Genomic DNA, 11,658 nt, shown 5'->3' on the forward strand with positions numbered 1-11,658 from the left:
GGGTCGCAAAGAGTCGGACACGACTGAGCGACTTCACTATAGCATGTATATGCTGTATACTGGTTATCTGTCTGCAGTGGACCTGATAACTACACATTTTAACACGTTGACAAAAGAATGCTCATCTGTATGTGTGTAACAGTGATCCTTGTTCCTAGGGCCGTGTCCCTAGGACAGTTGTTCTGGCTTCGACCTCCCCTACCTGAGTCATTCAGGCCCTCCTGAAACCACGTGGGTCTCCCACCGTCAAGGGTCAGAAATAGGCTTTGCCGGACTTGACCTTGAGTCTCAGCTGCCGGCTGGAAGGAGGGGCTCAGAATCCAGGCTCTGGGGGACAGGGCTGGAAGGCCCTTTTGCCCTCGGTGTCGGGGCGCCGGCCGGGACCGTGTCCCACCCCCGGCCCACCCCGCCCGCGCCTGCCCCGCAGCCCTCTGTCCGCTGTGGGATGGTCCACAGTCAGTGCAGCGCTGTGCATGCCCTCTTCCCTGCCGGCGTCCAGACCCTGCTGTTGGGATGCTCTGTCTACGGTCACTGTAAAAGCTGAGCCGCTCTGGTTCAGGAAGACACTCTGCAATTCATGTCCTAAAGGAGCTCGTTTCTCCTTCCCTGGTTGGATTTCTGCAGAAAATTCTACCTCTCACCTTGGGCCCGTTTTCCCCTGTGGTTCCTGCCTGGAAACTGGGGAAAGCCTTGTCGGAATGTTTCTTCAGCTCCAGGCAGGAGGTGAGGTGTACTTCATTTCTTCCAGACTGGAACCTTGTCTGCCTTTGCATTTCCAAGAGCTTGCTTTTTACGACAGGCCCTTTATGAAAATGAAAGTACAGGGTGGAATTTTTGAGCTTTTTAAGGATAACTTAGCTGATTAATCATCCCTGGGAGATGGTGATTGCTTCGTGGTCCTGAAGGAGGGAACCTGCTGGGTTTAAAAAAAAAAATCACATTTGAAGGGAATGCTTTTTGTCTTGTAAATTGAGTAATGGCCCTCTCTAGTGATCTGTTAAAAGTAAGAGATGATGTCCCCAAAAGTGAGGATAAGCTTCACTGCACCCAAGGAGAGCATCTTTTTCTTTTCAAACTTAAGTTTTACAAACTTGTTTGTTTTGTGCAGAGTTTCTTGAGCCTGGGAACTGGGAAGCTGAGGCAACACCTCCACACTGCAAATTAAGAAGAAAAATACCCTCGGATCCTGGTGACGGGGAGGAAGCGGCACCGGCCGTTTCTCCCCATCTCGCCCTGCTTCCCTCCTTCATCAGCCGCACGGGCTCAGTTTAAACCCAGACCCACGCCTTTATCAGCTGTGAGACCGCCAGCGGCTTGCCGGACCTCCAGGCCTCATCTGTACCCCGGGGCTGCGTCCTCACCTCTTACACCCTGGGCCCGCGGAGGCGCGTGGCCGGACAGACGGAGCCTCCGGGCAGGGTCAGTGTGCACCCTGGACCCGGCGTGTGCCCTCGGGTGCGTCCTCAGCTGGGCGCGGAGGTCCCGGCACTCACGTCTGCGGGTCGTTCTGCGGCCCGGCTCCCGGCTCTGGTTCCAGGAGGATGGCTTGGCCGTGAGTCTCTCCGGCTGACCGACAGGATGTTTCTTTTCAAAAAGTAGACAAGATTAGGCCCCAGAATCATGCTAATGTGGGGCACCTCTGACTCACGCCAGAAACGGAGCCAGTTCAGTCTTGGCCGGAGCCGCGAGTGTGGGCAGGTGTCCCTGGAGCCGCTCAGCCTGTGGCCCTCGGCCCGGCACCCGCGGGTGTCGTTTCCCTGTTCCACCCCCGCCGCTGGCAGCCAGGGCGGTCAGCCAGCTCTAACGCGTCATTGCTGGGGTGGCTTGCCGTCCGCTGAGACCCCTGCCCCACCGCACCCGCAGACCTTTTGCATCCACGACCTCTCCTGCCTCGTCACGGTGATACGGTCTCTCACGGGTTGGTCTTAAACCGTGCTGGACGGGGGTCAGAGTTTCTTGTACCAAAGGAACTGCTTCCTCCGTCGACCAGCATCCCTTCTCCCTGATGATGGTGTGTGGAAGGCAGGGGTGTGGTCCCTATGGAAAGAGATCAGTTCTAGGAATGAAGTAATTGCAGCCTCAGGAGTTCTAGAGAGGATGCCGTTGGAAGATGCGCTGTTCTGTTTATGCCATAAAATTCAGAACAGGACATCTCCCATATCTAGAGGATGAATTTTTGTTCACTTTTTCCTGCCTACTCTGGATAGGACCTGCAGGTGTGGCCGTCAAGCACAGTAGCAACCTTTGATGGAGCCGTGGGAAGCTGGCATCCACAGTCCACCTCAGGAGTAACGATGTGACCAGCATTTAGTAAATGGAAGGAGAAACCTGCAGAGGCAAGAAGAACTCTGTTGTGTCAGCGCAAACAGGTTCTGACAGCTGTGGCGTCGTGAGCTACGCTCCTGCTAACATCCCTCATGGTGGGAAATAAATTAGCCAGGAACATCGCATATGATAACAACATGAATAAGTGGTTTCTGGATCTGGACAGGAAGAAATGGTTTCTGCATTGTATGAAAACCTTCACGTGCGCTGATGGATCATAAACAAATTTGTAAGTACACCTTCTTTTCTCATTTTTGGTGCTAAATCTTGATTGATGAATCTCAATACCTCACATGGGCCCTTGAGTTTTATAATGTATTTTTTAATCAGTTATTTATATAGACAAGGGCCCAACAAAGGTATTTTCAGAGCTCTGCACACCTTAGGAAATGCCTTGGAGAAAAGCATTTGCTCAAAGAATAAAGCCATTCTCCCTTCTCACCTTTATTAGTAACAAAGGTGCTCTTTTGACCACTGTCTGCCACCCTTCTGTCTTATTTCTCGGTTTCTTTCGAATTTGACCAGGGGAGACGGGTGCGATTTATTCAAACACTTTCAAAGCCCCCAGTAGAAAGCACTCTAAGTTAGTTACTGGCTTCCCCGGTGGCTCAGCAGTAAAGAACCCGCTGCCAGCGCAGGGGATGCAGGTTCATCCCTGGGTCGGGAAGACCCCCTGGAGGAGGGCACAGCAACCCACACCAGCATTCTTACCTGGGAAATCCCATGGACAGAGGAGCCTGGTGGCTACAGTCCCTTGGGTCGCAAAGAGCTGAACAGACGGAGTGACTAAAATAACAAAGGTTAAATATTATCATTTTATAAGCTTTCAGGTTATTTTTTTTTTTTTACTATTGAGGTATAATTGACATATCACATCATGTTGGTTTCAGGTATACAAGATAAGGACTCACTATGGGTATATACTGCAAAGTGATCACTACTGTAAGTCTAGTTATCATCCATCATCATACATAGTTACAAATTTTATTCCTTATGATGAGAACTGTTAAGGTTTGCAAATATTTTCTCCCATTCAGTACGCTGTCTGTTCATTTTGTTGATAATTTCCTTTGTTGTGCAGAGGATTTGGGACTTGATGTAATCCCATTTGTCTGTTTCTGCTTTTGGAGTCAGATCCAAAAACGTCATGGCTAAAACTGAGTCGAGGAGCTTACCGCTTACGCTTCTTCTGAGAGTTTTATGGTTTCAGCTCTTACATTCAAGGCTTTAAATCCGTTTTGGGTTAATTTTTGTGCATAGTGAAGGTGGCGCTAGCGGTGAAGCACCCGCTGCCAGTGCAGGTGAAGTGAGAGACGTGGATTTGACTCCTGGGTTGGAGAGGTCCCCTGGAGAAGGCAGTGGCAACCCACGCCAGTGTGCTTGCCTTGGAGATCCCATGGACAGAGGAGCCTGGCGGGCTATAGCCCATGCGCTTGCAGAGTCAGACACAACCCAAGTGCCTTAGCACGCACACACACATAGTGTCAGCTGGTGGCCCAGTTTCATCCTTTTGCACGTGGTGGTCCTGGGTTCCCAACACCGTTCATTGAAGAGACTGTCCTTTCCCAACTGTATCTGTTTGACTCTTTTGTCGTGAATTTATTGACCGTACACGCGTGGCTTTGTTTCTGGGCTCTATTCTGTTCCATCAACCTCTTTATGTGCTTGTATGCCTATCAGATACAGTTTTTATTTTATTTTATTTATTTTTTTGTGTCTGTGCTGGGCCTTTGTTGCTCCCTGCGGGTTTTTCTCTCGTTGCAGCAAGCAGAGGCTGCTCTCTAGCTGCTGGCATGAGCTCCTCGCTGCGGGGGCTTCTCTGGTTGTGGAGCATGGGCTCTAGGGCTCCTGGTCTTCAGGAGCTGCAGCATGTGGGCTCAGCAGTCATGGCCCCGGGCTCTAGAGCACAGGCTCAGGAGTTGGGCTGCACACATTTAGTTGCTCCATCACATGTGGGATCTTCCTGAACCCGGGACTGAACCCGCGTCTCCTGCACGGGCAGGCAGATTCTTTACTACCGAGCTTCCAGGGATGCCCCAAATACTATTTTGATTGTTACAGCTTTGTAATATGGTTTGAAATTAGGGAGCGTATCCTGCCTCCTTCACTCTCCTTAAGATTTATTTTAGCTTTGAAGGGTCTTTTGTGGTTCCATACAAATTTTAGTATTGTTTGTTCTATTTCTATGAGAAATATCATTGGAACATTCATAGAGATTGCATGGGATCTCTAGATTTCTTTGAGTAGTATGGACATTTAACATTGTTAATTCTTATGAGCATAGATGTCTTTTCATTTATTTGTGTCTTCTTCAATTTTTTTTCGTCAATGTCTTATACTTTTTAGTGTATAGATCTCTTACCTCCATGGTTAAATTTATTTCTAGATATTTTATTCTTTTTGATGGAATTCCAGATGGGATTATCTCCTCCATTTTTCTTTCTGATAGTTTATTATTAGATTATAGAAGCACAGAAGATTTTTGTATATTGATTTTATATCCTTCAACTGTACTATATTCATTGATTAGTTCAAGCAGTTTTTTTTTTGTCTAATAGGGTTTTCTATATGTATTATCATGTAATCTACCAATAATGACAGTTTTAATTTTTCCTTTCTGATTTGGATGCCTTTATTTATTTGTTTTTGCCTCAACGCTCTGGCGAGGACTTTCAGTGCTGTGGTGAATAAAAGTGTCAAGACAGGGCATCCTTGTCTTATTTCAGATCTTAGGGGAAAAGCTTGCGGCTTTTCAACGTTGACTATGATGTTAGCTATGGACTTGTCATTTATGGCCTTTATTATGTTGTGATACATTCCTTCTGTACCCACTTTGTGGAGACTTTTTATCATAAGTCTATATTGAACTTTGTCTCATGCTTTTTCTGCGTGTACTGAGATGATAATATGGGTTTTTATGCTTCATTTTGTTAATATGGTTTATCATGTTGATTGATTTATCAGCGTTGCATAATCCTTCTATCCCTGGAATAAATATCATTTGATCATGGTGTATGACTCTTAATGAATTGTTGAATTTAACTTGTTAATATTTTGTTGAGAATATTTTAATCTATGTTCATTAGTGATATTGGCAATAGTTTTCTCTTTTGTGTTCTTTTCTGGTTTTGGTATCAGGCTAATGCTGGTGTTATTAAATGAGTTTGAAAGTATTTTCTTTTTTGCAGTTGTTGTTTGTTTCTTGAAAGAATTTGAGAAGGATTGGTATTCATTTTATGAATGTTTGGTAGAAGTCTCCAGACTTTGGTTTATTGGATGGTTTTCAATTATCAATTCAATTTTGTTGCTAGTAATTATTTTGTTCGTCACCAAAAGATGAACTCCCCAGGTCAGTAGGTGCCCAGTATGCTACAGAAGAAAATGGAGAAACAGCTATAGAAAAAATGAAGAGGCTGAGCCAAAACGAAAACAATGCCCAGTTGTGGATGTGACTGGTGATGGAAGTAAAGTCTGATGCTGTAAAGAACAATATTGCATGGAAACCTGGAATGTTAGGTCCATGAATCAAGGTAAATTGCAATTGGTCAAACAGGAGATGGCAAGAGTGACCATGGGTGTTTTGGGAATCAGTGAAGTAAAATGGACTGGAATGGGTGAATTGAACTCCGATGATCTTTATATCTACTACTGTGGGCAAGAGTCCCTTAGAAGAAATAGAGTAGCCATCAGAGTCAAAAAAAGAGTCCAAAATGCAGTACTTAGATGCAGTCTCAAAAGCGACAGAATGATCTGTTTGTTTCCAAGGCAAACCATTCAGTATCACAGTAATCCAAGCCTATGCCACTACCAGTAATGCTGAAGTTTAATGGTTCTATGAAGACCTACAAGACTTTCTAGAACTAACACCCAAAACTGATGTCCTTTTCATTATAGGGGACTGGAATGCTAAAGTAGGAAGTCAAGAAACACCTGGTTTAGTTCAGTTCAATCGCTCAGTCGTGTCCGACTCTTTGTGACCCCATGAACCACAGCACGCCAGGCCTCCCTGTCCATCACCAATTCCTGGAGTTCACGCAAACCCATGTCCATTGAGTCGGTGATGCCATCCAACCATCTCATCCTCTGTCGTCCCCTTCTCCTCCTGCCCTCAATCTTTCCCAGCATCAGGGTCTTTTCAAATGAGTCAGCTCTTCGCATGAGGTGGCCAGAGTATTACAGCTTCAGCATCAGTCCTTCCAATAAATATTCAGGACTGACTTCCTTTAGGATGGACTGGTTGGATCTCCTTGCAGTCCAAGGGACTCTCAAGAGTCTTCTCCAACACCACAGTTTAAAAGCATCAATTCTTCGGCGCTAAGCTTTCTTTATAGTCCAACTCTCACATCCATACATGACAACTGGAAAAACCATAGCCTTGACTAGACAGACCTTTATTGACAAAGTAATGTCTCTGCTTTTCAATATGCTGTCTAGGTTGTTCATAACTTTCCTTCCAAAGAGTAAGCGTCTTTTAATTTCATGACTGCAGTCACCATCTGCAGTGATTATGGAGTCCAGAAAAATAAAGTCAGCCACTGTTTCCCTGTTTCCCCATCTATTTGCCATGAAGTGATGGGACCAGATTCCATGATCTTAGAAACTCCTGGAGTAACAGGCAAATTTGGCCTTGGAGTACAGAATGAAGCAGGGCAAAGGCTAATGTAGTTTTGCCAAGAGAACACACTGGTCATAGCAAACACCTTCTTGCAACAGCACAAGGGAACTCTACACATGGACATCACCAGATGGTCAATACTGAAATCAGACTGATTATATTCTTTCAGTCAAAGATGGAGAAGCTCTACACAGTCAGCAAAAACAAGACCAGGAGCTGACTGTGGCTCAGATCATGAACTCCTTATTACCAAATTCAGACTTAAATTGAAGAAAGTAGGGGAAACCATAAGACCATTAAATCAAAACCCTTACGATTATACAGTGGAAGTAACAAATAGATTCAAGAGATTACATATGATACAGATTGCCTGAAGAACTATGGATGGAGGTGTGTAACACTGAACTGGAGGCAGTGATCTAAACCATCCCCAAGAATAAGAAATGCAAAAAGTCAAAATGCTTGTCTTAAGAGGCCTTACAAATAGCTGAGAAAAGAAGAGAAGTGAAAGTTAAAGGAGAAAAGGAGAGATGTACCCATCTGGATGCAGAGTTCCAAAGAATAGCAAGGAGAGATAAGAAAGCCTTCCTCAGTGATCAGTGCGAAGAAATAGAGGGAAACAGTAGAATGGGAAAGACTGGATATCTCTTCAAGAAAATTAGAGATACCAGGGGAACATTTCACTCAAAACTGGGCACAATAAAGGACATAAAGGGTATGAACCTAACAGAAGCAGAAGATAATAAGAAGAGGTGGCAGAAATACACAGAAGAACTGTACAAAAAAAGTCCTAACAACCCAGATAACCACAATGGTGTGATCACTCACCCAGAGCCAGACATCCTGGAGTGTGAAGTCAAGTGGGCCTTAGGAAGCATCACTGCAAACAAAGCTAGTGGACATGATAGAATTCCAGCTAAACTATTTCAGGTCCAAAAAGATGATGCTGTGAAAGTGCTGCACTCAATATTCCAGCAAATCTGGAAAACTCAGCAGTGGCCACAGGACTGGAAAAGGTCAGTTTTCATTCCAACCCCAAAGAAAGGCAATGCCAAAGAATGTTCAAACTACTGCACAATTGCACTCATCTCACACACTAGTAAAGTAATGCTCAAAATTCTCCAAGCCAGGCTTCAACAGTTTGTGAACCAAGAGCTTCCAGATGTTCCAGCTGGATTTAGAAAAGGCAGAGGAACTAGAGATGAAATTGCTAACATACATTGGATCATAGAAAAAGCAAGGGAATTCCAGAAAAACATCTATTTCTGCTTCATTGACTTCACTAAAGCCTTTGGCTGTGTGGATCACAATAAACTCTGAAAAATTCTTCAAGAGATAGAAATACCAGACCACCTTACCTGCCTCCTGAGAAATCTGTATGCAGGTCAGGAACCAACAATTAGAACTGGACATGGAACAACAAACCGGTTCCAAATCAGGAAAGGAGTATGTCAAGGCTGTATATTGTCACCCTGCTTATTTAACTTATATGCAGAGTACATCATGAGAAACGCTGGGCTGGAAGAAGCACAAGCTGGAAGCAAGAGTGCAGGGAGAAATATCAATAACCTCAGGTATGCAGATGACACCACCCTTATGACAGAAAGTGAAGAGGAACTAAAGATCTTCTTGAAGAAGGTGAAAGAGGAGAGTAAAAAAGCTGTTTTAAAATTCGACATTCAAAACACTAAGATCATGGTATCTGGTTCCATCACTTCATGGCAAATAGATGGGGAAACAATAGAAAAAGTGAGAGACTTTATTTTTTGGGCTCCAAAATCACTGCAGATGGTCATTGCAGCCATGAAATTAAAAGATGCTTGCTCCTTGGAAGAAAAGTTATGGCCAACCTAGACAGCATATTAAAAAACAGAGACATTACTTTGCTGACAAAAGTCTGTCTAGTCAAAGCTATGGTTTTTCCAGTAGTTATGTATGGATGTGAAAGTTGGACCATAAAGAAAGCTGAGCGCTGAAGAATTGATGCTTTTGAACTGTGGTGTTGGAGAAGGCTGTTGAGAGTCCCTTGGACTGCAAGGAGATCCAACCAGTCCATCCTAAAGGAAATCAGTCCCAAATATTCATTAGAATGACTGATGCTGAAGCTGAAGCTCCGATACTTTGGCCACCGGATGTGAAGAACTGATTCATTTGAAAAGACGCTGATGCTGGGAAAGATTGAAGGCAGGAGGAGAAGGGGACGACAGAGGATGATACGGTTGGATGGCATCACTGACTTGATGGACATGAGTTTGAGTAAGCTCCGGAAGTTGGTGATGGACAGGGAGGCCTGGCGTGCTGCAGTCCCTGGAGTCACAAAAATCAGACATGAGTGAGTGACTGAACTAAATTATTCTGTTTAGGTTTTCCATTTTTTAATAATTCAGTCTTGGAAGATTACATATTTCTGGGAAGTTGTCCCTTTCTTCTATGTTGTCAGATCTGCTGGCATATAATTGTTTGTAGATATCTCATTGTGATCCTTTTTAAATCTGTGGTGTCTGTCGTAACATCTCATTTCATACATGACTTTATTTGAATCCTGTCTTTTTTTTTTATGAGTCCAGCTAAAATTTTGTATCTTTCACAGAACCAGTTCTTAATTTAATTCATCTTTTCTTTTCTCTTTTTAGTCTGTATTTCATTTATTTTCACTGTTATTTCCTTCCTTCTACTATTTTGTTCTTTTTTTTTTTTTTTCCTGGTTACTTGAGATGTGAAGTTTGTTTGAGATTATTTTTATTTTTGAGCTGCCTCCTACCAGTGTGAACTCTTTTAGAACAACTGCTTTTGCTGCATCCTATAAATTTTGGTGTGTTGTGTTTCTGTTTTCATTTTTTTAATTTCTCTCTTGATTTCTCCATTGACACACTAGTTGCTCAGTATCAGGTTGTTTAATCTCCACGTGTTTGTGGAATTTCCGGTTTTGTCTTGTAATTGATTTCTGGTTTCATGTCCTTGTGATCAGAAAAGCTGTCTGCCGTGCTTTTAGTCTCTTTCGCTATATTGGGATCTGCTTTGTGGCCAGGCACGTGCTCCGTCCTGGAGAAGGCCTCACGCGCCCCTGAGAGGAGTGTGTGCTCTGCCCCTGGTGGATCACGTATTCTGCATGTGTCAGTTCTGGCCACAGCGTCACTCAAGGCCGGCACCTACTCACTGCTCTCAGCGGACTATTAAAGTCCCTTCCTGTTACTCTGTTGCTGTCTACTGCTTCCTTAGGTCTAGTATTTGCTTTATATATTTAAGTTCTCCTGTGTTGGAGGCATAAATATTTTTTATTGTCTTATCATTTTCAAATATTTTTAAATGTCAGTCATCGTTGGCCTAACCCCTTTATCATATGTAATGCCCACCTTTGTCTGTGACTGCGGTCGTTGTTTTAAAGGCTGTTTTGTCAAATATAAGTGTGCCGCCTCAGCTTTCTGTTGCTCTCCATTTGCATGGACTGTCCGTTTCTGTCTCTTCCCTTTTAGTCTGTGTGTCCTCACCTTTGATGTGAGTCTGACAGGCAGCGTGCAGGTGAGCTTTATTTTAACTCCATGCCGCCAGGCTGTGTCTTTTCACTGAGGACGTGATGCGTTTAAAATGTAAGTATCGGTACACGCGCACTCAGCCAGGTTTGAAACGGTTGTCTGGTTGTTCCGCAGCTCCTCTCCGGCCCTTTATTCTTGGCCTGCTCGCTTCCTCTTTGGTTTGATGACTGTCTTTAGTGCTGTGCTTAGCTTCCTTTCTCATTATGTTTTGTGCATTTACTATGTATTTTTGCTTTGTGGTCACCATGAGGCTTACCAATGACAACCTGTGTTTATACGGAATATTCTAAGTTGGTAACAACTTACGTTTGAACATGTTCTAAAGCCCTACATCGTTCTCCTCCCCTACCATGTTTTGTATTTTTTATGCCAAATTTTTATCATTTTCTATATCCCTTAAATAACTGTTGTGTGTGCATGTACGCTGTCACTTCAGTTGTGTCCAGCTCTCTGTGACCCCATGGCCTATAGCCCTACAGGCTCCTCTGTCCGTTGTATTCTCCAGGCAGGAATACTGAAGTGAGTTTCCATGCCCTCCTCCAGGGGATCTTCCTGACCCAGGGATGGAGCCTGCAGCTCGTTATCAATAAAGAAGCCTGCGGATTCTTTATTGCTGAGCCACCAGGGAAGCCATAGTTTTTAGTTATTTTTGTTACTTTGTCTTTTCATTTTTATACTAGCTTTATAAGTGATTAATCTATTACCTTCACTATATATTTACTCTTACCAGTCAGATTTATACTCTCACATGTTTTCTTGTTATTAATTTCTTCTCAGCTTAGAGAAGTACTTTAACATTTCTTTTAAGGTCAGTTTAGCGATGATGAACTTTTGCTTGTCTGAAACCCTTTATCTGTCCTTCAGTTCTGAAAAATAACTTTGGGAGACAGAGTATTCTTTGTTGGAACTGTTTTCCTTTTAGCCCTTTACATATATTAATATTATGCCCCTGGCCTACAAAGTTGCTGCGGAAAAATCTGCTAACAGTATTATGGGAGTTCCCTTGCACATAACAAGTTGCTTTCCTCTTGCAGCTTTTAGATTGTCTTCTTGTCTTTAACCTTTGACATGTTAGTTATAATGTGTCTTGGGCCTCTTTGGGTTCATCTTATTTGGGTCTTTAGGCTTTCTGGATCTGGATGTCTGTTTCCTTCCCCAGATTAGGGAGCTTTTCAGCCACTATTT

The sequence above is a fragment of the Moschus berezovskii genome, chromosome 8, assembly GCF_049115385.1.
Source record: "Moschus berezovskii isolate FMDL1 chromosome 8, NW_MosBer_1.0, whole genome shotgun sequence".
NCBI classification, from domain to species: Eukaryota; Metazoa; Chordata; class Mammalia; order Artiodactyla; family Moschidae; genus Moschus; species Moschus berezovskii.